This window comes from Haematobia irritans, chromosome 1 (assembly GCF_050003625.1).
Source record: "Haematobia irritans isolate KBUSLIRL chromosome 1, ASM5000362v1, whole genome shotgun sequence".
Lineage (NCBI taxonomy): Eukaryota > Metazoa > Arthropoda > Insecta > Diptera > Muscidae > Haematobia > Haematobia irritans.
The window spans coordinates 263,202,301-263,226,164 of NC_134397.1; the positions used below are offsets into that span (position 1 = coordinate 263,202,301).

The following is a 23,864-nucleotide window of genomic DNA, read 5'->3' on the forward strand; positions in this document are numbered from 1 at the left end:
TCTGTCAAAATGTTATTTCTATAGAAAATTTTGTCAAAATGTTATTCCTACAGAAAATTTTGTCAAAATTTTATTTCTATAGAAAATTTTGTCAATTTTTTTTTTCTAAAGAAGATTTTGTCAAGATTTAATTTTTATAGCAAATGTTGTCAAAGTTATATTTCTGTAGAAAATTTTGTCAAAGTTTTATTTCTATAGAAAATGTTGTCAAAGTTATATTTCTATAGAAAATTTTGTCAAAGTTTTATTTCTATAGAAAATTTTGTCAAAATTTTATTTCTACAGAAAATGTTCTCGACATTTTATTTCTATAGAAAATTTTGTCAAAATTTTACTTCCATAAAAAATTTTGCCAAAATTTTATTTCGATAGAAAATTTTGTCAAAACTTTATTTCTATAGAAAATTTTTTTAAAATTTTATTTCTATACACCCAAAGAAATTTGTTAGTAGGGACAGCAGAAAAGTCTGCCAAAACAGCAGAAAGTCTGCTGAAAAAGGGACAGCAGTCACTGTTTGCTGAAATAGCAAACATTTCCTGCTATTTTTTAAGCTCGATTACACTAAAACATTTTGGTTCTTTAATATGATTTGGGGAAAAAGTTATAACCTAAAAATTTTATAAATTGTAGTTCACTTGGCCCTGAAGTACAAAAATATAACACCAGACATCAAGACTTTATGTCTATAGAAAATGGTGAAATTTTATTCCTACCGAAAGTTTTTAGAAAACTTTATTTCTATAGAAAATTATGTGAATATGTCAAAATTTTATTTCTATAGAAAATTCTGTCAAAATTGTATTTCTATAGAAAATTTTCTCAACATTTTATTTCTATAGAAAATTTTGTCAAAATTTTATTTCTATAGAAAATTTTGTCACAATTGTATTTTTATAGACAATTTTGTCACAATTGTATTTTTATAGACAATTTTGTCACAATTTTATTCCAATATAAATTTTTGATCAAAATTTTATTTTTATAGAAAATTTTGTCACAATTTTATCTCTATAGAAAATTTTCTCAACATGTTATTTCTATAGAAAATTTTGTCAAAGTTTTATTTATATAGAAAATTTTGTCAATTTTTTATTTCTATATAAAATCTTGTCAAAAATGAATTTCTATAGAAAATTTTGTCAAAAATGTATTTCTATGGAAATTTTTCTCAACATTTTATTTCTATGGACAATTTTCTCAACATTTTATTTTTATAGAAAATTTTGGCAAATTTTTATTTCTATAGAACATTTTGTCAAAGTTTTATTTCTATAGAAAATTTTGTCACAGTTTTATTTCTATAGAATGTTTTGTCAAAATTTTAGTTCTATTGAAAATTTTCTATGGAAAATTTTGTCAAGACTTTATGTCTATAGAAAATGGTGAAATTTTATTCCTATAGAAAGTTTTTTGAAAACTTTATTTCTATAAAAAATTATGTGAATATGTCAAAATTTTATTTCTATAGAAAATTCTGTCAAAATTGTATTTCTATAGAAAATTTTCTCAACATTTTATTTCTATAGAAAATTTTGTCAAAATTTTATTTCTATAGAAAATTTTGTCAAAATTTTATTTCTATAGAAAATTTTGTCACAATTGTATTTTTATAGACAATTTTGTCACAATTGTATTTTTATAGACAATTTTGTCACAATTTTATTCCAATATAATTTTTTGATCAAAATTTTATTTTTATAGAAAATTTTGTCACAATTTTATTTCTATAGAAAATTTTTTCAACATTTTATTTCTATAGAAAATTTTCTCAACATGTTATTTCTATAGAAAATTTTGTCAAATTTTTATTTATATAGAAAATTTTGTCAATTTTTTATTTCTATATAAAATCTTGTCAAAAATGAATTTCTATAGAAAATTTTGTCAAAGTTTTATTTCTATAGAAAATTTTGGCAAAAGTTTATTTCTATATAAAATTTTGTCAAAATTTTATTTCTATAGAAAATTTTGGCAAATTTTTATTTCTATGGAAAAGTTTCTCAAAATGTTATTTCTATAGAAAATTTTGTCAAAATTTTATTTCAATGGAAAATGTTGTCAAAATTTTATTTCTATAGCATATTTTGTCAAAATTTTATTTCTATAGAAAATTTTGTCAAAATTTTATATAGAAAATTCTAACAAAATTTTATGTCTATAAAAAATTTTGTCAAAATTTTATTTCTATAGAAAATTTTGTCAAAATTTTATTTCTATTGAAAATTTTGCCAAAATTTTATTTCTATATAAAATTTTTTCAAAAGTGTATTTCTACATAAAATTTTGTCAAAATTTTATTTCTATAGGAAGGTTTGTCAAAATTTTATTTCTATAGAAAATTTTGCCAAAATTTTAGAGCTAAAGAAAATTTTGTTAACAATTTATTGCTATGGAAAACTTTATCAAAATTTTATTGCTATAGAAAATTTTATCAAAATTTTATTACCATAAAATATTCTGTGAAAATTTTATTTCTCTAGAAAACTTTGTCAAAATTTCATTTATATAGAAAATTTTCTCAAGATTTTATTTCTATAGAAAATTTTGTCAAAATTTTATTTCTATAGAGAATTTTGTCAAAATTTTATTTATATGGAAAATTTTATTTCTCTAGAAAATGTTGTCAAAATTTTATTTCTATAGAAAATGTTGTCAAATTTTTATTTCTATAAAAAATTTCGTCAAAATTTTATTTCTATAGAAAATTCTATCAAAATTTTATTTATATAGAAAATTTTGTCAATTTTTTATTTCTATATAAAATCTTGTCAAAAATGAATTTCTATAGAAAATTTTGTCAAAGTTTTATTTCTATAGAAAATTTTGTCAAAATTGTATTTCTATAGAAAATTTAGCCCAAGTTTTATTTCTATAGAAAATATTGTCAAAATTTTATTTCAATAGAAAAATTTTATCAAAAATTTTTTTATATAGAAAATTTTGTCAATTTTTTATTTCTGTATAAAATCTTGTCAAAAATGAATTTCTATAGAAAATTTTGTCAAAATTTTATTTCATTCGTTTTGTTTGTTATTGTTGGCTTCTCTTCAATCGTTATTGTTGTTTTTTTGTTTTTTGATCTCAGCTTAAAGCCATGCATTGACTAAACTACAAGTGTAGTCTATAGGGCTTTGCCCAGTCTATAGGGCTTTGCCCAAATAAATTTGACAAGCATACTTTTCCTCTGTTGGTTAAGCTACACTTGTAGTTTAGTCAATGCATGGCTTTAAGCTGAGATCAAAAAACAAAAAAACAAAATTTTATTTCTATAGAAAATTTTGTCAATATTTTACTTGCAAAGAAAATTTTTCAAAATTTTATTTCTATAGAAAATTTTGTCAACATTTTATTTCAATAGAAAATTTTGTCAAATTTTATTTCTATAGAGAATTTTGTCAAAATTTTATTTCTATAGAAAATTTGTTAAAATTTTATTTTTATAGAAAATTTGTGAAGTCCCTCTTAGTTGGAGAGAATTGGAATTTTACCAATCTAACCAACAGTAAAAAATCTAGTTGGGGAGAATTGGAATTTTACCAATCTAACCAACAGTAAAAAATCTACCAATTTTAATAGAATTCTACCGACTGTGGCAACTGTGAAATGGACCCCTGTTTCGATATAGCCCTCATATAAATCGATCCACCAATTTGACTTGTTGAAAATACAGACCTCGCCAGTGTTATCGGATTATCATGAAATTCGAAACCTAGAAGTGTTTTGGGTCCATTAGGAGCTGTGCCAAATTTGGTATATATCCATGTTTTGATATAGCCCCTACATAGATCGCTCTCCCGATTTGATTTGTTTGAGCAATTTATAAATTATACACCATTATTTTAGGCTACACCCCACTAAAACCATGACAAACGGTATGATATGTGGATATGTTAATCAAAAATTTAAAGGTGTACACCAAAATGAGAAAAGTACCTTTTGACATACGAAAGATACTTTTTTAAAGCTGATTCAGTACAATTTTAAGAATGCTAGGGCAACTACTTATTGTGAGAATATTGAAACTTCTGCTTTATTCATACCTTTGTTGATATATCGTAAAAAGAGAACAAAAATTCGATATATAAGATATGTATCCTAATTTTAAATTTATAGAACTTAGATTAAAAACTATATAGTTCCCTAAAAACTGACTTTATTTTAAAGAAGCCCAATCACCATCAAACTAAACCTAATGTTAGCATTTTTATTAACTTATTTTTCAAATTAAAATTATTTTAATTTATTAAACTAACCATAATCTTCCATACGTTCTCCTTAGTATTTTTGTTTTAAAATTATAATATTTATCTCGAGGTGTGCTTTAGTAGAAAACATAAATTCACTTTAAAAACTATAATGCTTACCTCATGCTGTGCTGATTTTATGTAGTATGAGCGACGTATTTGCATTTATCATTTGTATTTCATATGTTTTTTCTTATATATTTGTGTTTAGTCAAATGTTCACAAAAATGTTTAAATTGTAGAAAAAAATGATTTAAATTTAAATGAAAAATTAACGTCAATGATTCATCAAGTCTGAGAAGTTTTAAACGAATACTTGACCATTTTAATAAGACTATTGCATAAATATGAATATTTAAAAACAAGTATAAACGGCCGTAAGTTCGGCCAGGCCGAATCTTATGTACCCTCCACCATGGATTGCGTAGAAACTTCTACGAAAGACTGTTATACACAATCGAATTACTTGGGTTGTGGTATCTTAAATCGTTTTCTAAATTATGAGTTAGTCCACACGTGGTATATATTAGACAAAAAGGCATGTAAGTCTACAAATAATAACGAATCGATATGGACTTTTGCACGGTACATATGGAGCCAGAATTGAAATATGGGAGTCCTTATATGGGGGCTATATACAATTATGAACTTGATATGGACCAATTTGTGTGTGATTGGGGATCGATTTATCTGAGGGCTATATATAACTATAGACCGATATGGATCTAGTTAGGCATGGTTGTTAACGGCCATATAAAGGGTGATTTGTTAAGAGCTTGATAACTTTTTAAAAAAAAAAAACGCATAAAATTTGCAAAATCTCATCGGTTCTTTATTTGAAACGTTAGATTGGTCCATGACATTTACTTTTTGAAGATAATTTCATTTAAATGTTGACCGCGGCTGCGTCTTAGGTGGTCTATTCGGAAAGTCCAATTTTGGGCAACTTTTTCGAGCATTTCGGCCGGAATAGCCCGAATTTCTTCGGAAATGTTGTCTTCCAAAGCTGGAATAGTTGCTGGCTTATTTCTGTAGACTTTAGACTTGACGTAGCCCCACAAAAAAAAGTCTAAAGGCGTCAAATCGCATGATCTTGGTGGCCAACTTACCGGTCCATTTCTTGAGATGAATTGTTCTCCGAAGTTTTCCCTCAAAATGGCCATAGAATCGCGAGCTGTGTGGCATGTAGCGCCATCTTGTTGAAACCACATGTCAACCAAGTTCAGTTCTTCCATTTTTGGCAACAAAAAGTTTGTTAGCATCGAACGATAGCGATCGCCATTCACCGTAACGTTGCGTCCAACAGCATCTTTGAAAAAATACGGTCCAATGATTCCACCAGCGTACAAACCACACCAAACAGTGCATTTTTCGGGATGCATGGGCAGTTCTTGAACGGCTTCTGGTTGCTCTTCACTCCAAATGCGGCAATTTTGCTTATTTACGTAGCCATTCAACCAGAAATGAGCCTCATCGCTGAACAAAATTTGTCGATAAACACATTTCGAACCGAACACTGATTTTGGTAAGAAAATTCAATGATTTGCAAGCGTTGCTCGTTAGTAAGTCTATTCATGATGAAATGTCAAAGCATACTGAGCATCTTTCTCTTTGACACCATGTCTGAAATCCCACGTGATCTGTCAAATACTAATGCATGAAAATCCTAACCTCAAAAGAATCACCCTTTACTAGCACAATGTACCGAATTTCAACTGACTCGGATGAAATTTGCTTCTGCAAGTAGCTCCAAAACCAAATTTCGGGATCGGTTTATATGGGGGCTATATATGATTATGGACTGATATGAACCAATTCATGCATGGTTGTTGGATACCATATACTAGCATCACGTACCAAATTTCAACCGAATCCGATAAAGTTTGCTCTTCCAAGGGGCTCCGGAGGTCAAATCTGAGGATCGGTTTATATGGGGCCTATATATAATTATGGACCGATGTGGACCAATTTTTTCATGGTTGTTAGAGACCATATACCAACACCATGTACCAAATTTCAGCCGGATCAGATGAAATTTGCTTCTCTTAAAGGCTCTGCAAGCCAAATCGGGGGATCGGTTTATATGGGGGCTATATATAATTATGGACCGATGTGGACCAATTTTTTCATGGTTGTTAGAGACCATATACTAACATCATGTACCAAATTTCAGCCGGATCGGATGAAATTTTCTTCTCTTAGAGGCTCCGCAAGCCAAATCTGGGGATCGGTTTATATGGGGGCTATATATAATTATGGACCGATGTGGACCAATTTTTGCATGGTTGTTAGAGACCATATACTAACACCATGTACCAAATTTCAGCCGGATCGGATGAAATTTGCCTTTCTTAGAGGGTCTGCAAGCCAAATTTGGGGGTCCGTTTATATGGAGGCTATACGTAAAAATGGGCCGATATGGCCCATTTGCAATACTGTTCGACCTACATCAATAACAACTACTTGTGCCAAGTTTCAAGTCGATAGCTTGTTTCGTTCGGAAGTTAGCGTGATTTCAACAGACGGACGGACGGACGGACATGCTCAGATCGACTCAGAATTTCACCACGACCCAGAATATATATACTTTATGGGGTTTTAGAGCAATATTTCGATGTGTTACAAACGGAATGACAAAGTTAATATACCCCCCATCCTATGGTGGAGGGTATAAAAAAATATTCATTAGTTTTGTAGCGATGATATATCCAAACTACAAGCCAATTACTCTTCACATCTCTATAGAGACATCTTTTTGAATGTCACATTTCATTTGGCTATTTTGAGTTTTTTTAATGATTTTTCAAAGCGAAACATTTCATTGATAACTCACTCAACCAGAGTTTCTGGGTCAAATTGTTTTTTTTTTTTTTGCTTTTTATTTTTTTGTTGATCGAAACTAAACTATATAATATACTTGCTATTAAAGAAATCAACACAAAGCCAAACAAAGAGACAACAAACAATGATATGTCGATATTCATAACATGTGAGTGAATAGCAAATTAAAGCTGTCAAAAACTAAAAAAAAAATAAATAATTTTGTAAATCAATATTCAAAGAGGGTGGACGTGAATATAAGAATGCTTCTCAGCTATAATTAATGATTTAATTAAAAAAATCTTATGAATTTTAATTCACATATAAAATAATGTCTGACTATTGTGTTTATAAATATATTGTTCACAGAAAAAAAAATATATAATAATTGAAATTCTAACCTTTTGTAGGTAAGACGCAGCTTCTTTAACATAAAAACAATTTTAAGAGACCTATCTGGCTTTAAATGTAGGTTCTATAAAATTCAGTAAAGGATACATTTATCCTTAACTGAATTTTCATATTTTATACTAACAAAGCTATTCATGTATAAATAAATGTCAGTAAAACAAATTCCAAATGTTGTAGTAAAAATATATTCTCTCAAACAAACATTAAATCAATTATGCATAATCCTCAAAATAACCCAATAAAAATGAGCTTCCAGAAAAGAAGTTTGGATTCCAAATTTGTGAACCGGTATTAGTGAAAATTTTAATCATCCTCAAAGAGTTTTATATCGGCTTGAGAACTCCGTGTTTGGATCCTTTGCATTGCTCTAGAAGTTGTGCCTTGAGAGTTCATTTGAGTGAAAATTTGAATCATCCTCAAAGAGTTTTATATCGGCTTGAGAACTCCGTGTTTGGATCCTTTGCATTGCTCTAGAAGTTGTGCCTTGAAAGTTCATTTGAGTGAAAACATTAAAAAAAATAGATGTTTTTTAAACTGATGTGACTTATAATTTTTATTGAAATTTTTATTGCACTTTGGAATATGAAAAACTTTTTCACTCCTATCGGAAGTTGAATCTGTGTCTTTTAGAACCATAACAGAATGACTTAGTATACTCATCTACAAACGCCATTGAACGAACCACAGTTGTCACTCGAGCCAAAAATAATCTACCAAAATTTGGAGAAAATTTTACCACAAACCCAACAAAAATTTTTATTCCTATAGAAAATTTTCTTAAAAGTTTTATTTCTATTGAAATGTTTCTCAAAATCGTATTGCTATAGAATATCTTCTCAAAATCTTATTTCTATAAAAAATTCTCTCTAAATTTCATTTCTCAAATTCTCTCAAAATTTTATCACTATAGAAAATTTTCTCAAAATTTTAGTTCTATAGAAAATTTTCTCAACATTTTAGTTCTATAGAACATTTTCTCAAAATTTTATTTTTATATTTTATTTTATTTTATTTTATTTTTATAGAACATTTTCCCAACTTTTATTACCATAGAAAATGTTCTCTATATTTTATATCTAAAGAATATTTTGTCAAAATGTTATTTCTGTAGAAAATTTTTTCAAAATTTTATTTCTATAAAAAACTTTCTCAAAATTTTATTTCAAGAAAATTTTCGCAAAATTTTATTTCTGTAGAACATTTTCTCAAAATGTTATTTCTATAGACTCTTTATTTTCTATTTCTATTTTGCTCACAATTTTCACATTTCCTCAGTATTGTATTTCTATAGCAAAATTTTCTTTATTTCCATTTTTATCGCAATTTTATTTCTATAGAAATTTTTCTCAAAATGTTATTCATATAGAATATTTTATCCAAATTTTATTTCTATAAAAAGTTTTGTCACAATGTTACTTCAATGCAAAATTTTATTTCGATAGATAATCTTCTCAAAATTTTATTTCTTTAGAAAATTTTGTCAAAATTTCATTTCTTTAGAAAATTCTATCAAAATTTTATTTCTATAGAAAATTTTCTCAAAATTTTAATTCAATACAAAATTTTATTTCGATTGAAAATTTTCTCAAAATTTTATTTCGATAGAAAATTTAGTCAACATTTTATTTCTTTAGAATATTTTGTCAAAATTTTATTTCTATAGAAAATTTTCTCAAAATTTTATTTCTATAGAAAATTTTCTCAAAATTTTGATTTCTATATAAAATTTTCTCAAATTTTATTTCTATTGAAATGTTTCTGAATAACGTATTGCTATAGAAAATTTTCTCAAAATCGTATTTGTATAGAAAATTCTGTCTAAATTTCATTTCTCAAATTCTCTCAAAATTTTACTCTATAGAAATTGTTCTCCAAATTTTATTTCTATAGAAAATTGTCTCAAAATATTATTTTTATTGAAAATATTCCAAAAATATTATTTCTATAGGAACTTTTCTCAAAAGTTTATCTCTATAGATAATGTTCACAAAATTTTATTTTCAATTTCTAATTTTTCACAATTTTATTTCAATAGATAATTTTCTCACAATTATACTTTTATAGAAAATAGTCTCAAAATTTTATTTTTAAACAAAATATTCTCCAAATTTTATTTCTTTAGAAAATTTTCTCAAAATTTTATTTCTATAGAAAATTTTTTCAAAATTTTAGTTCAATACAAAATTTTATTTCGATAGAAAATTTTTTCAAAATTTTATTTCTTTAGAAAATTTAGTCAACATTTTATTTCTTTAGAATATTTTGTCAAAATTTTATTTCTATAAAAAATTTTGTCAAAATTGTATTTCTATAGAAAATTGTCTCAAAATTTTATTTTTAAACAAAATATTCTCCAAATTTTATTTCCATAGAATATTTTCTCAAAATTGTATTTTTATAGAAAATAGTCTCAAAATTTTATTTCTATAAAAAATATTTCTATTTACCTAACAGTTATAGATAGAATTTTTTTTTTAATTTTATGTTATTTCTTTAGAAAATTTAGTCAACATTTTATTTATATAGAAAATTTTCTCAAATTTTTCTTTTTTCTATAGACAATTGTCTCTAAATTTTATTTCTATAGAATATTTTCTCAAAATTTTATTTCTATAGAAAATTTGGTCAAAATTGTATTTCTATAGAAAATTGTCGCAACATTTTATTTTTATTGACAATATTCCCAAAATATTATTTCTTTAGGAATTTTTCTCAAAATTTTATCTCTATAGATAATGTTCACAAAATTTTATTTTCAATTTCTATGTTTACACATTTTTATTTCTATAGAAAATTTTCCCAAAATTATATTTTTTATAGAAAATAGTCTCAAAATTTTATTTCTATAAAAAATATTTCTATTTTACTTACAATTTTATATCTATTGAAAATTGTGTTTCTATAGAAAATTTTCTCTAAAATTCGATTCTCAAATTTTCTTAAAGTTTCATCCCTATAGAAAATTTTCTCCAAATTTTATTTCTATAGAAATTTTTCTCACAATTTTATTTCTATAGAAAAATTTCTCAAATGTTTATTTCTATAGATTTTTTTTAATTTTATTTCTTTAGAAAATTTTGTCAAAATTTTATTTCTATAGAACATTTTGTCAAAATTTTATTTCTATAGAAAATTTTATCAAAATTTTATTTCTAAAGAATATATTCTCAAAACTTTATTTCTATAGAAAATTTGGTCAAAATTTTATTTCTATTGAAAATTTTTACAAAATTGTATTTCTTTGGAAAATTTTCTCAAAATTTTACTACGATAAAAAATTTTCTGAAAATTGTAGTTCTATTGTTTCTATAGAAAATTTTATTTTATTTTTCTAAACAATATTTTTTTATGTTAAACCTACACTGAAAAAAAATTTGCCGTGAGATCAAAGATTTCATGTCTTTAAAATACGAATGCAAATTTTGCTTAGCATAGAAGACGCATTTCTCTAATATAAAGTTTTTTCCTTGTCCACAAGTCGATAAACCTTTCAATGAAGTCGTATTGTCTTTATAATTAAATGCTTCGACATAAAAATAGTTGTCATAACATGAAAGAAAAAATGTTTGGGCTAAGGTCAACTTGACTTTAATAATTCAGAAAAATTCTTTAAAATTAATGAAAGTGTCTTTAAATTTGTTGTGTTTTTGCATCTTGACTACAAAGCAAAAAATCGTTCAAATATAGGACATGTTTTTCAACACTTTATTTTAAAGAGATTTTTTAATTGAAACATAGCATAATTTCTACTGGATGTCGAGTCTTAATTTGGAAAGTAAAGCTGTCCTTAACTCGTTTTTAAAGGACTTTGATAGCATATGAAGAAAAAAAACTGAGAAAACGAAAAATTAAAATTTGCTTCCTAGAAGCCAGTACACAAAACCCAAATTAAAGTGAATTGTGTCTTAAAAGTATCCTTACTTGTATTCTCCGCTTCTTTGGCTCGGAATCAATACCAAATTTTTAAAGTAAAGACAATATCTTTGGAACCGGGCATGCTTTTTTTCAGTGTAGAAAATTTTCTCAAAATTTTACTTGATAGAAAATTTGGTCAAAATTTTATTTTTATAGAAAATTTTGTTTAAATTGTATTTCTATAGAAAATTTTCTCCAAATTTTTTCAAAATTTTATTTCAAGAAAATTTTCTCAAAATTGTATTTCAAGAAAATTTTCCCAAAATTTTATTTTTTAAGAAAATTGTATTTCTGTAGAATATTTTGTCAAAATTTTACTTCTATAGAATATTTTGTCAAAATTTTATTTCTATAGATTTATTTCTATAAATTTCTCAAAATCTTTATTTTTATAGAAAATTTTCTCAAAATTTTATTTCTGTAGATTTTTTTTTTCAAAATTTTATCTCTATAGAAAATTTTTTCAAAATTTTAATTCATAGAAAATTTGGTCAAAATTTTATTTCTATAGAAAATTTTGTTAAAATTGTATTTCTATAGAAATTTGTCTCAAAATTTTATTTTTAAAGAAAATATTCGCAAAAGTTTATTTCTATAGAAAAATTTCTCAACATACTTCTATAAAAATGTTCTCAAAATTTTATTTTTATAGAAAAATAAGTGAGAACTTTATTTTCAATTTCAATTTTTGTCTATAGAAAATTTTATTTCTATAGAAAATTTTCCCAAAATTTTATTTCTATAAAAAATATTTCTATTTTGCTCACAATTTTATATCCATAGAAAATTGTGTTTGTATAGAAAATTTTTTCAAAATTTTATTTCGATAGAAAAATTTATCTATTTTTTTTGTTTCTAAATTTTATTTTTATAGAACATTTCCTTAAAATTGTATTTCTATGGCAAATGTTCTCACAATTTTATTTCTGTAGATTTTTTTTTCAAAATTTTATCTCTATAGAAAATTTTACTTGACAGAACATTTGGCCAAAATTTTATTACAACAGAAAATTTTGTCAAAATTTTATTTCTATAGAAAATTGGCCCAAAATTTTATTTTTAAAGAAAATTTTCTCAAAATTTTATTTCTATAGAACATTTTATCAACATTTAATTTGGATAGAAAATTTTGTCAACATTTTATTTCTAATTTTTTTCTCAAAATTTTATTTATATAATTTTTTTCCAAATGAAATTATTCAGACAACGTCTTGAGAAGTTCTTTATTATTATGAATAAAAATCAACAGAATTTTTTTTCTGACAACTTATTGAGAAGTTCTTTATTATTATGAATAAAAATCTACAGAACTCAGGTTAAAACATCACCAGCGACAAATTTTTGACAAATATAATTTTTTAAAGAATATATTTTTTTAAATCTAATTTTTATTTAAAATTTCATTTAAGCGATAAAATAGCGTATTTTTATATCCTCCACCATAGGATGGGGGGTATATTAACTTTGTCATTCCGTTTGTAACACATTGAAATATTGCTCCAAGACCCCATAAAGTATATATATTCTGGGTCGTGGTGAAATTCTGAGTCGATCTGAGCATGACCCTCAGATTTGGCTTGCAGACCCTCTAAGAGAAGTAAATTTCATCCGATCCGGCTGAAATTTGGTACATGGTGTCAGCATATGATCTCTAACAACCATGCAAAAATTGGTCCACATCGGTCCATAATTATATATAGCCCCCATATCCCCCGATTTGTCTTGCGGAGCCTCTAAGAGAAGCAAATTTCATCCGATCCGGGTGAAATTTGGTACATGATTGGTATGTGGTCTCTAATGATCACGCAAAAAATGCTCCATATCGGTCCATAATTATATATAGCCCCCATATAAACCGATCACCAGATTTGACCTCCGTAGCCTCTTGGAAGACCAAAATTCATCTGATTCAGTTGAAATTTGGTACGTGGTGTTAGTATATGGCCTCAAACACCCATGCAAGAATTGGTCGAAATCGGTCCATAATTATATATAGCCCACATATAAACCGATCCCCAGACTTAACCTCCGTAGCCCCTTGGAAGAGCAAAATTCATTCGATTCGGTTGAAATTTGATACGTGATGTTAGTATATGGTCTCTAACAACCATGCAGGAGTTGGTTCATATCAGTCCATAATTATATATAGCCCCCTTATAAACCGATCCCCAGATTTGACCTCCGGTGCCTTTTGGAGAAGCAAAATTCATCCGATCTGGTTGAAATTTGGTACGTGGTGGTAGTATATGATATTTAACAGCTATGCCAAAAGTAGTCCATATCAGTCCATAATCATATATAGCCCCAATATAAACCGATCCCGAGATTGGGTTTTGGAGCCTCTTGGAGGAGCAAATTTCATCCGAGTTAGTTGAAATTTGGAACATTGTGCTAGTATATGGCCGTTAACAACCATGCCTAACTAGGTCCATGTTATATATAGCCCTCAGTTAAATCGATCCCCAATCACAAAAAATTGGTCCATATCAAGTTCATAATTGCATATAGCCCCCATATAAGCGACCCCCATATTTCAATTCTGGCTCTCTACCACGTATGGACTAACTCACAATTTAGAAAACGATGTTAAGAATAATTCGATTGTGGATGACAGTCTTTCGTAGAAGTTTCTACACAATCCATGGTGGAGGGTACATAAGATTCGGCCTGGCCGAACTTACTGCCGTATACACTTGTTTTATATTTAATTTTTTTTTAATAAATAAAAATAAATACTTAAAAATCATTTTCTCTGATTGTTTTAAAATAAAATAATAAAAAAATAAAATTGGCTTTTAAAACCCGAAAACCGTTTTTTCACAAATGCATTTATTGTAAAGAAGCCACGTCTTTACTTGGGAATCGATAACAAAATCTATAAGTGGAGACCAATATTTTTGAATTCAAATAAAATGTGCTTACGTTTTAAAAATTGGATGGTCTTTCCCAAAAACAAAGAACTTTTGGTCTGAGTAAAATGTTTTTGACTGTGGCTTTGTTAATTTCAGTCCGTAAACAATTCTTTACCAATTTGTATCTATGTATAATCCCTAGTCATGATTAAAATATGGAGCTATAGGCTATAGCTCCAATTTCAAAAATTATTTTTCTCGTATTGGAGCGAAAAGAAATTATTTTACATTATAAAAACAATCTCCGATATGAAATCAGCATATCACTGCCCTTAAGATTGATTCTAATTGATGCATACACAGAAACAACCTTGTAAACAACAGAATAAAGCCCGGTAATGCGTCAACAAAAAACGCCAAAATTCAAAATTATTTATTGTCGCAACATATCTCTGTCTATCATAAGGGAACATAATTATAATCGTGTTTTTATGTGATCAGGGTCTATGCGTGAGGAAGTGTGAGTGCAAAGCATTGTAAAGGCTTATCTGAAGCAACCACCTTCCTCTCTTTCCCTATATGCTAATGTTTTGTAGGCCTCTTTTTTTCTGTTGGGATATAAGATTACAGGTGTGGGGCGGGGGATTATGACAAGAGTAATGTAGACAAAAGATAAAAATATAAACACATTGGCGGCCAACTTACCTTTTTGCTGTTGTTGTTATTAAATCTCCGGATGTATTGAAAGATCTGCCTCCATTTTTTTCTATTTTATACATTTATTTGTTGGTGTTGTTAACAATGGCAATGAAAAATTGTTGTAATTTGTGTTCTCACAATAACGTCACACAACACATTTGCAAATTAACAACTCCCTCCCAAAAAACAAGCAACACAAATATTTGGGTGACTGGGAGAGTTAGTCAAGCGAAGAGATTAACACAGCCACACACACACACACTAACTCACTCAAGAATCTCATGTGTACAACTGGGGCCGGCAGCAGTTTTTGTCATAACAGTGAATGAGAAAAATAACGTCATCTTTTGTTGATGTTAATTTATGTTAAACATCGTTTGTTGTTGACTTTATTGTTGTTGTTTTTCTGCAAACTAAATTTTTTCTCACACACTCATCTCCAACAAAAACTAAAACATTCGTTTTTCTTTAGTTTAGGTCTTGTAGTCACTTCCGATATATTTTTCAAAGGGCACGGGGAATTATGATCCGTTAATTAATCTCAAAAACAGTTTAGTGACATTTATTTAGTTTTTTGGCTATGTCTCAATTTACACAATTTTTTAAAGGCCATAAATTTGACAGCTTTTTGAAATGAAATTCCTAGTAATTGATATGTTGCTTTGCCCAATCTATTTTTTTTTTATTTGTGGAGCATACAAACACTTCTCACCCATCAATATAGGTTAAATATCGTCAGTAACTTGTTTTTTTTTTTTTGATTACGTTATGTTGTTCTTTTTTTATTATTATTTAATCAAACCAAACAAACCGAGGAGAGTATGAAACCCGAAAAACACATACCAAAACTAATTAAGAGTACACGTTTAACATAAAAAAGAGCACGCACACACAGTATTTACTTTTGCCTCCTCCATAAAATAAAATAAAAAAAAAACAACAAAAGCCCATTGCAGTATTACCTTCATGGGCGCCCACACTTTCAGTTGACAATAACAAAAAAAAAAACATACAATAGTATCCAATAGATACTATACTTTGTTCTAGTTTTAACCACACAACACAACAAGAAACTTGAAAACTTCTAAAAGTTATTGGAAATTCCAGACAAATTCAATTTTATTTTTTCACACAACTTCAGTTTAATAAATAAATAATTTTTAAAATTTATTCCAATTACTTCAATGAAAATAAAATGTATTCTTTGTGAATACAATTATTTATTGAATTCGTTTATTTATTATTTTTTTTGTTTTTGGTAGAATAAATATTATATCGGAAAATTCGAAAAGAGAAAACCCGTTACAACTCCGTATACCGAACCGTCATACACGAAAAAATTTGCAGACTAAATTGAAAACTGCGACACGCAGCTCCACAAACCCAAGAATTGTACAATTATTTCTTTTGTTTTGTTCGCTCATTCGTATGTATGAGTTCGAAGCAACACTAAACAGCTGTTCCATATCAAACGGAACCCCAACAACCATTAACATATTTTATTCACGCGCGCTCACACATATCCAATATTGGCTAAGAGAGCTGCTATGTTATCAACAGAATGCCGGTAATGTTAGAGTATTTCCTGTTGCAATACAGTGATCCAAGGCAAAAATGTATTACAAAACAAAAAAAGAGAGATGTGTTAACTAACCAAACTATTTTAAAATGAAAATAATGACGATAACGTTGAACACAAAAAATGTGTATTTGATTAATAATTTGCTTTTATTTTACATTCTTATAATTTACTGAGAGTTTATCGAAGGAAGTTGTATCGGAATAGCTGATTTAAAGTTTACATTAACTTTTATGGTTGTAGAAAACATATTTCATAGGTGGAGAAATTTTGCCGTAAAAGCAGGTATTAAGTTCTTATTATCAGATGAAATTTGTAATTTTTATGGCTTCGTTTGTTTAAAAATTAATTTTAGAGTAAATAAACTTGTTGAATTTATGCTTTATATTACTCTCATTATAGTTTTAATAAAAAAAAACAAGTATATACGGCCGTAAGTTCGGCCAGACCAAAGCTTACGTACCCTCCATGATGGATTGCGTAGAAACTTCTTCTAAACACTGCCATCCACTATCGAATTACTTGGGTGGCGGTAACGCTTGCCGATGGCAAGGTATCTTAAAACTTCTTAACACCGTTTTCTAACTTGTAAGTATACGTGGTATATATTAAATTAAAAAAAGACCGATTAAATACGTATATTCATTTCGCTCAGTAAATACGTATATTCAGTTTGACAAAATTTTCTATAGAAAAAAAATTTTAACAAACTTTTCTATAGAATAAAATTTTGACAAAATTTTCTATAGAAATAAAATTTTGACAAAATTTTCTATAGAATTAAATTTTTGAAAAAAATTTGTATAGAAATGAATATTTAACAAAATTTTCTATAGAAATAAAATTTTGACAAAATTTTCTATAGAAATAAAATTTTGGTAGATTATTTTTGGATCGAGTGGCAGCCGATATGGACCAATTTTTGTGTGATTGGGGATCGGCTATATATAACTGTAGACCGATATGGGCCAATTTTGGCATGGTTATTAGCGGCCACGTTGCAAATTTCAACCGGATCGGATGAATTTTGCTTCTCCAAGAGGCTCTGGGGAACGGTTTATATGGGGGCTATATATAATTATGGACCGATATGGACCAATACTTGCGTGTTTGTTAGAGACCACATTCTAACACCATGTTCCAAAATTCAACCGGATCGGATGAATTTTGGTTCTCTTAGAGGCTCTGCAAGCCAAATCGGGGGATCGGTTTATATGGGGGCTATATGTAATTATGGACCGATGTGGACCAATTTTTGCATGGTTGTTAGAGACCATATACTAACACCATGTACAAAATTTCAGCCGGATCGGATGAAATTTGCTTCTCTTAGAGGCCTCGCACGCCAAATCGGGGGATCGGTTTATATGAGGGCTATATATAATTATGGGCCGATGTGGACCAATTTTTGCATGGTTCTTAGAGACCACATACTAACACAATGTACCAAATTTCAGCCGCATCGGATGAAATTTGCTTCTCTTAGAGGCCTCGCAAGCCAAATCTGGGGATCGTTTTATAGGGGGGGGGGGGGGGGGGGGCTATATATAATTATGGACCGATGTGGACCAATTTTTGCATGGTTGTTAAAGACCATATACTAACACCATGTACCAAATTTCAGCCGGATCGGATGAATTTTGCTCCTCTAAGAGGCTCCGGAGGTCAAATCTGGGGATCGGCTTATATGGGGGCTATATATAATTATGGGTCAATGTGGACCAATTTTTGCATGGTCATTAGAGAACATATACCAACACCTTATACCAAATTTCACCCGGATCGGATGAAATTTGCTTCTCTTAGAGGCTCCGCAAGCCAAATCGGGGGATCGGTTTATATGGGGGCTATATATAATTATGGACTGATGTGGACCAATTTTTGCTTGGTTGTTAGAGACCATATACTAACATCATGTACCAAATTTCAGCCGGAACGGATGAAATTTGCTTCTTTTAGAGAAATCGCAAGCCAAATTGGGGGGTCCGTTTATATGGGGCTATACGCAAAAGTGGACCGATATGGACCAATTTTTGCATGGTTATTAGAGACCATATAGTAACACCATGTACCAAATTTCAGCCTGATCGGATGAAATTTGCTTCTTTTAGAGGGTCTGAAAGCCAAATTTGGGGGTCCGTTTATATGGGGGCTATACGTAAAAGTGGGCCGATATGGCCCATTTGCAATACCATCCGACCTACATCAATAACAACTACTTGTGCCAAGTTTCAAGTCGATAGCTTGTTTCGTTCGGAAGTCAGCGTGATTTCAACAGACAGACGGACGGACGGACATGCTTAGATCGACTCAGAATTTCACCACGATCCAGAATATATATACTTTATGGGGTCTTAGAGCAATATTTCGATGTTTTACAAACCGAATGACAAAGTTAATATACCCCCATCCTATGGTGGAGGGTATAAAAATTATATTCCTACCGGTCCCAAAACCCAAATGAAACGGGACCCAGAAGTGGGTCGATGTTTCATTATGAGGCCCATTAAAAAGGGGCCCATAAGAAAATCAGGGCTCATTTTCACTTTTGATTTAAACGACTGTGAGAAAATGAACCCGAGCTGTTGGTTTGCTTTGGCTCAGAAGTGGGTCGATGTTTCATTATGAGACCCATTAAAAAGGGGCCCATAAGAAAATCAGGGCTAATTTTCACTTTTGATTTAAACGACTGTGAGAAAATGAACCCGAATTGTTGGTTTGCGTTGGCTCACTTTGGACTCTGTCCACAAGCCGGCCACATATTTCGCTTTCATGCTAGCCCCCTTTGGATTCTATTCATAGAAGAAAGTCTTAATGGCAAAACAATGCCATTATAAAAGAAGCGTTAACAGTTGCCACCATTGTCAAATCGCAAAAAGCGAAAATCGACCTCACTTGAAAACAAAGCACAATTCGAAAAAGGAAGTGCGAGTTCATTTTCACTTGAAATATTTGAGTTAATTTTCATAATTCAAATGGGTCCAAGAAATAAAATTAAGTTACACCCCAAAAAATATAAAAATTAGGTGTTGTTGGTTTCCCATAAAATTTTTTGGGGTCCTCGAAGGCCATTTTCATGGGAGAATTGCTTCATCGCCTCGAAGAATAGTTTATCAAAATGTTTCCAACAAATAACGAAGAGAATTCTTCGGTGTATGGAGAATTCCTAGTAGGAGTAAAGAATTTTCCAAATACAAATTTCGTTATTAAACTTCCACAGACAAATTAAAACGTTCTACGTCATATACTCATGTCGCGTCAGCGAGTGTTTGTAATCAGAATAAAAATTTTGACATTTTAAAAATTTGGAAAAAATGACTTTTCCTATAAATCATTTAAATTCGACAAATTTAAGTCGATTTTGACCAACGATTTGACACGGTTTTCAAAAAAAATTAATAAGTTAATACATTTACCCCCATTTTAATGAAGTTCCGTTAGATGTTGGGGAATAAATTGGTGAAAAAATCCAGTTAAAATTATTGAAAATGTCAAAAACGAATAATCATATCGAGTTATCGGTAGGATGTCGATTTTTTAGCAATTTGGCAAAGTCGAGTTTCGACGTTTACGATTATTGCAAAATCGGATTTTGTAGAGTCTTTTGATGAACTTATTTCTTTTATAAATTCAAATTCGACTTATTCTTTCAAGTTCTGTAATGACTATTTTGGTCACTACAAAATTCGGTTAGTCCACATTTACTCGATAAAAAAAAGCTAATAGAATTACCCCCTTTTCATGAAGTGCCGTTAGGTCATAATTAGCTAACCAATATTTACATTTTTGAAGGATAAAGAAATAATACATTATATTTAATTTTATTTATTTATTTATTTATTTATTTACTTATTTATTTATTTATATATTTACATCATAATGAATTATGAAAATAAACAGGTAATATTGGTGCTAACAACATAGGTTTTCGACCTGTCATTAATTTTAATATTAATCGTGTTGTAGCGTTTTTAATGAATGTGATCAGGTTTTTTTAAAAAATATTTCTACATTTATTATTTCATAGCCACTTTTTTGTAACCCTTTGGTGTTTAACATTTTAATTGAAAATGCAGCAGTATACCAGCAATGCTGTAAACTAACAGATAATACTCAACAACTGCAAAGTAACATGTTAACCAATAAAACAAACATCTAGCTTTCTCTGTTATTTACACCTTGTCATAAAAGCGCTACCGTAAACCTGTTATCCAGCTCTGTTCTGTTAAATGCAATCGAGTGAACCGACCTAGGTAGGTTACTGTTACTATACAGTTTAATACTCGCGTGGATTTAATGTTATTTCTAACACTTAGGAACCATAGGGGAGCCAATATACATATGTGACAATATAACAAAGAGTTCTACAGAATTAGTGACATCATCTTGAAAACGATAATTGTGTCAATCACTGCCTGCGGGTGGATGAATGTAATGGTGGTATGGTTGTTGTGTGCAAAATAATTGCTCGTTAACGATACGATAAAAAATGCCAAATTTGAATATCGTTATATAAATTCTAATATTTTAAGCTGCTTTAGTTGTTTAGGATTTGTTTTATGTACATGCTTCATGTACTGCCATATGTATTTTATGAAAATAAGAACTGACTTGCTGTAATGACTTTAATATGGATAATATATGTTATACAATGCGTAAAAGCCCTCAATACTGAGGAATACCAATTGACAAAAATATTAAATAATACATCACTAATTTTGCTAAATTATTTTGCATCGGTTTTTTTTACACGCTTTATATTAAAACAAAAAATTCTATAGAAATAAAATTTTGACAACATTTTCTGTAGAAATAAAATTTTCACAAAATTTTCTATGGAAATAAAATTTTCACAAAATTTTTTATAGAAATAAAATTTTAACTAAATTTTCTATAAAAATAACATTTGGACAAAATTTTGTATACAAAATTTTTACAAAATTTTAATAGAAATAAAATTTTCACAAAACTTTTATAGAAGTAAAGTTTCTTATAGAGATAAAAATTTTAAAAAATATTCTATAGAAACAAAATTTTGACAATTTGTTTTAAATAAAATTTTCACTGCAATTTCTGTAGAATAATGTTTTTACCAAATTTTCTATAGAAATAAAATTTTGACAAAATTTTCTATAGAAATCACATTTTCACAACATTTTCTATAGACATTAAATTTTCACAATAATTTTTTCTAGAAGTTAAATTTTGACAAAAGTTTTTAATAGAAATAAAATATTCACAAAATTGACAATTGTTTTATAGAAATAAATGATTCATAAAAATTGTCTATAGAAATAATTTTTTTCATGGAAGTTTTTATAGAAATAAAATTTTTACAAAATTTTTATAGAAATAAAATTTTCATTAAATTTTTATAGAAATGAAATTTTCACAAAATTTTCTATTTTGACAAAATTTTTTATAGAAATAAAATTTTCACAAAAATTTTCTATAGAAATATAATTTTGACAACATTTTCTATGGAAATAAAATGTTGACAAAATTGTAATAGAAATAAAATTTTCACAAAATTTTTATAGAAGTAAAAATTTTTATAGAGATAAAATTTAAAAAATGTTTCTATAGAAATAAAATTTTGAAAAAATTTTCTGTAGAAATAAAATTTTCACAAAATTTTCTATGGAAATACATTTTTCACAAAATTTTCTATAGAAATAAAATTTTAACTAAATTTTCTATAGAAATAAAATTTTGACAACATTATCAATAGAAATAAAATTTTGAAAAAAATGTTTATGGAAATAAAAATTTCACAAAGTTTTGATAGAAATAAGATTTTTATTATGATGAGATTTTATATTATGACAAAATTTTCTATAGAAATAAAATTTTCACAAAATTTTCTATAGAAATAAAGTTTTGAGAATGTTTTTTTGAAAATAAATTTGCACAAAAATTTTCTATAAAAATATTTGATACCATTTTCTATAGAAATATTTGACAAAATTTTCTATAGATATAAAAATTTTCTATAGAAATAAAGTTTTGAGAATGTTTTTAAAAACAAATTTTCACAAAAATTTTCTATAGAAATATTTGACAAAATTTTCTATAGAAATATTTGACAAAATTTTCTATAGAAATATTTGACAAAATTTTCTATAGACATTTTCGACAAAATTTTCTACAGAAATTTTTGACAAAATTTTATACAGAAATTTTTGACAAAAATTTCTATAGAAATAAAAGGTTGACAAAATTTTCTGTAGGAATAAAATTTTGACAAAATTTTCTATAGAGACAAAAGATTCACACAAATTTTCTGTAAAAATAACATTTGGACAAAATTTTGTATAAAAATAAAATGTTGACAAAATTTTAATAGAAATAAAATTTTCACAAAACTTTTATAGAAGTAAAGTTTTTTTATAGAGATAACATTTTTAAAAAATATTCTATAGAAACAAAATTTTGATAATTTGTTTTAAATAAAATTTTCACAGCAATTTCTGTAGAATAATTTTTTTACCAAATTTTCTATAGAAATAAAATTTTGACAAAATTTTCTATAGAAATCACATTTTCACAACATTTTCTATAGAAATAAAATTTTCACAATAATTTTTTCTAGAAGTTAAATTTTAACAAAAGTTTTTAATAGAAATAAAATATTCACAAAGCTGACAATTTTTTTATAGAAATAAATGGTTCACAAAAATTGTCTATAGAAATAATTTTTTTTCATGGAAGTTTTTATAGAAATACAATTTTTACAAAATTTTTATAGAAATAAAATTTTCATAAAATTTCTATAGAAATAAAATTTTCACAAAATTTTCTATTTTGACAAAATTTTTTATAGAAATAAAATTTTCACAAACATTTTCTATAGAAATATAATTTTGACAACATTTTCTATGGACATAAAATGTTGACAAAATTGTAATAGAAATAAAATTTTCACAAAATTTTTATAGAAGTAAAATTTTTTATAGAGATAAAATTTTTACAAAATGTTTCTATAGAAATAAAATTTTGAGAAAATTTTCTATGGAAATAAAATTTTCACAAAATTTTCTATAGAAATAAAATTTTGACAAAAATTTTCTATAGAAATAACATTTTGAAAAAAATTTTTATGGAAATAAAAATTTCACAAAGTTTTCATTGAAATAAAATTTTTACAAAATTTTATATTATGACAAAATTTTCTAGAGAAATATTTGACAAAATTTTCTATAGAAATATTTGACAAAATTTTCTATAGAAATATTTGACAAAATTTTCTATAGAAATATTTGACAAAATTTTCTATAGAAATATTTGGCAAAATTTTCTACAGAAATATTTTCTATAGAAATATTTGACAAAATTTTCTATAG

General features: G+C 27.3%; 1 protein-coding gene across 3 annotated transcripts in view; it reads right to left on the reverse strand.

Annotated features, from left to right (window-relative positions):
* Positions 1-16,276, reverse strand: part of LOC142221991 (aminopeptidase N) — a 369,903-nt gene extending 353,627 nt beyond the window's left edge. The window contains exon 1 of one of the 3 annotated variants that reach the window (XM_075291909.1): positions 15,905-16,276. The gene's annotated coding sequence lies outside the window, so the exon portion shown is untranslated. The remainder of the gene's footprint in view (positions 1-15,904) is intronic. The other 2 variants (XM_075291901.1, XM_075291918.1) reach the window with 2 other exon arrangements.
* Positions 16,277-23,864: the final 7,588 nt, after the last annotated feature.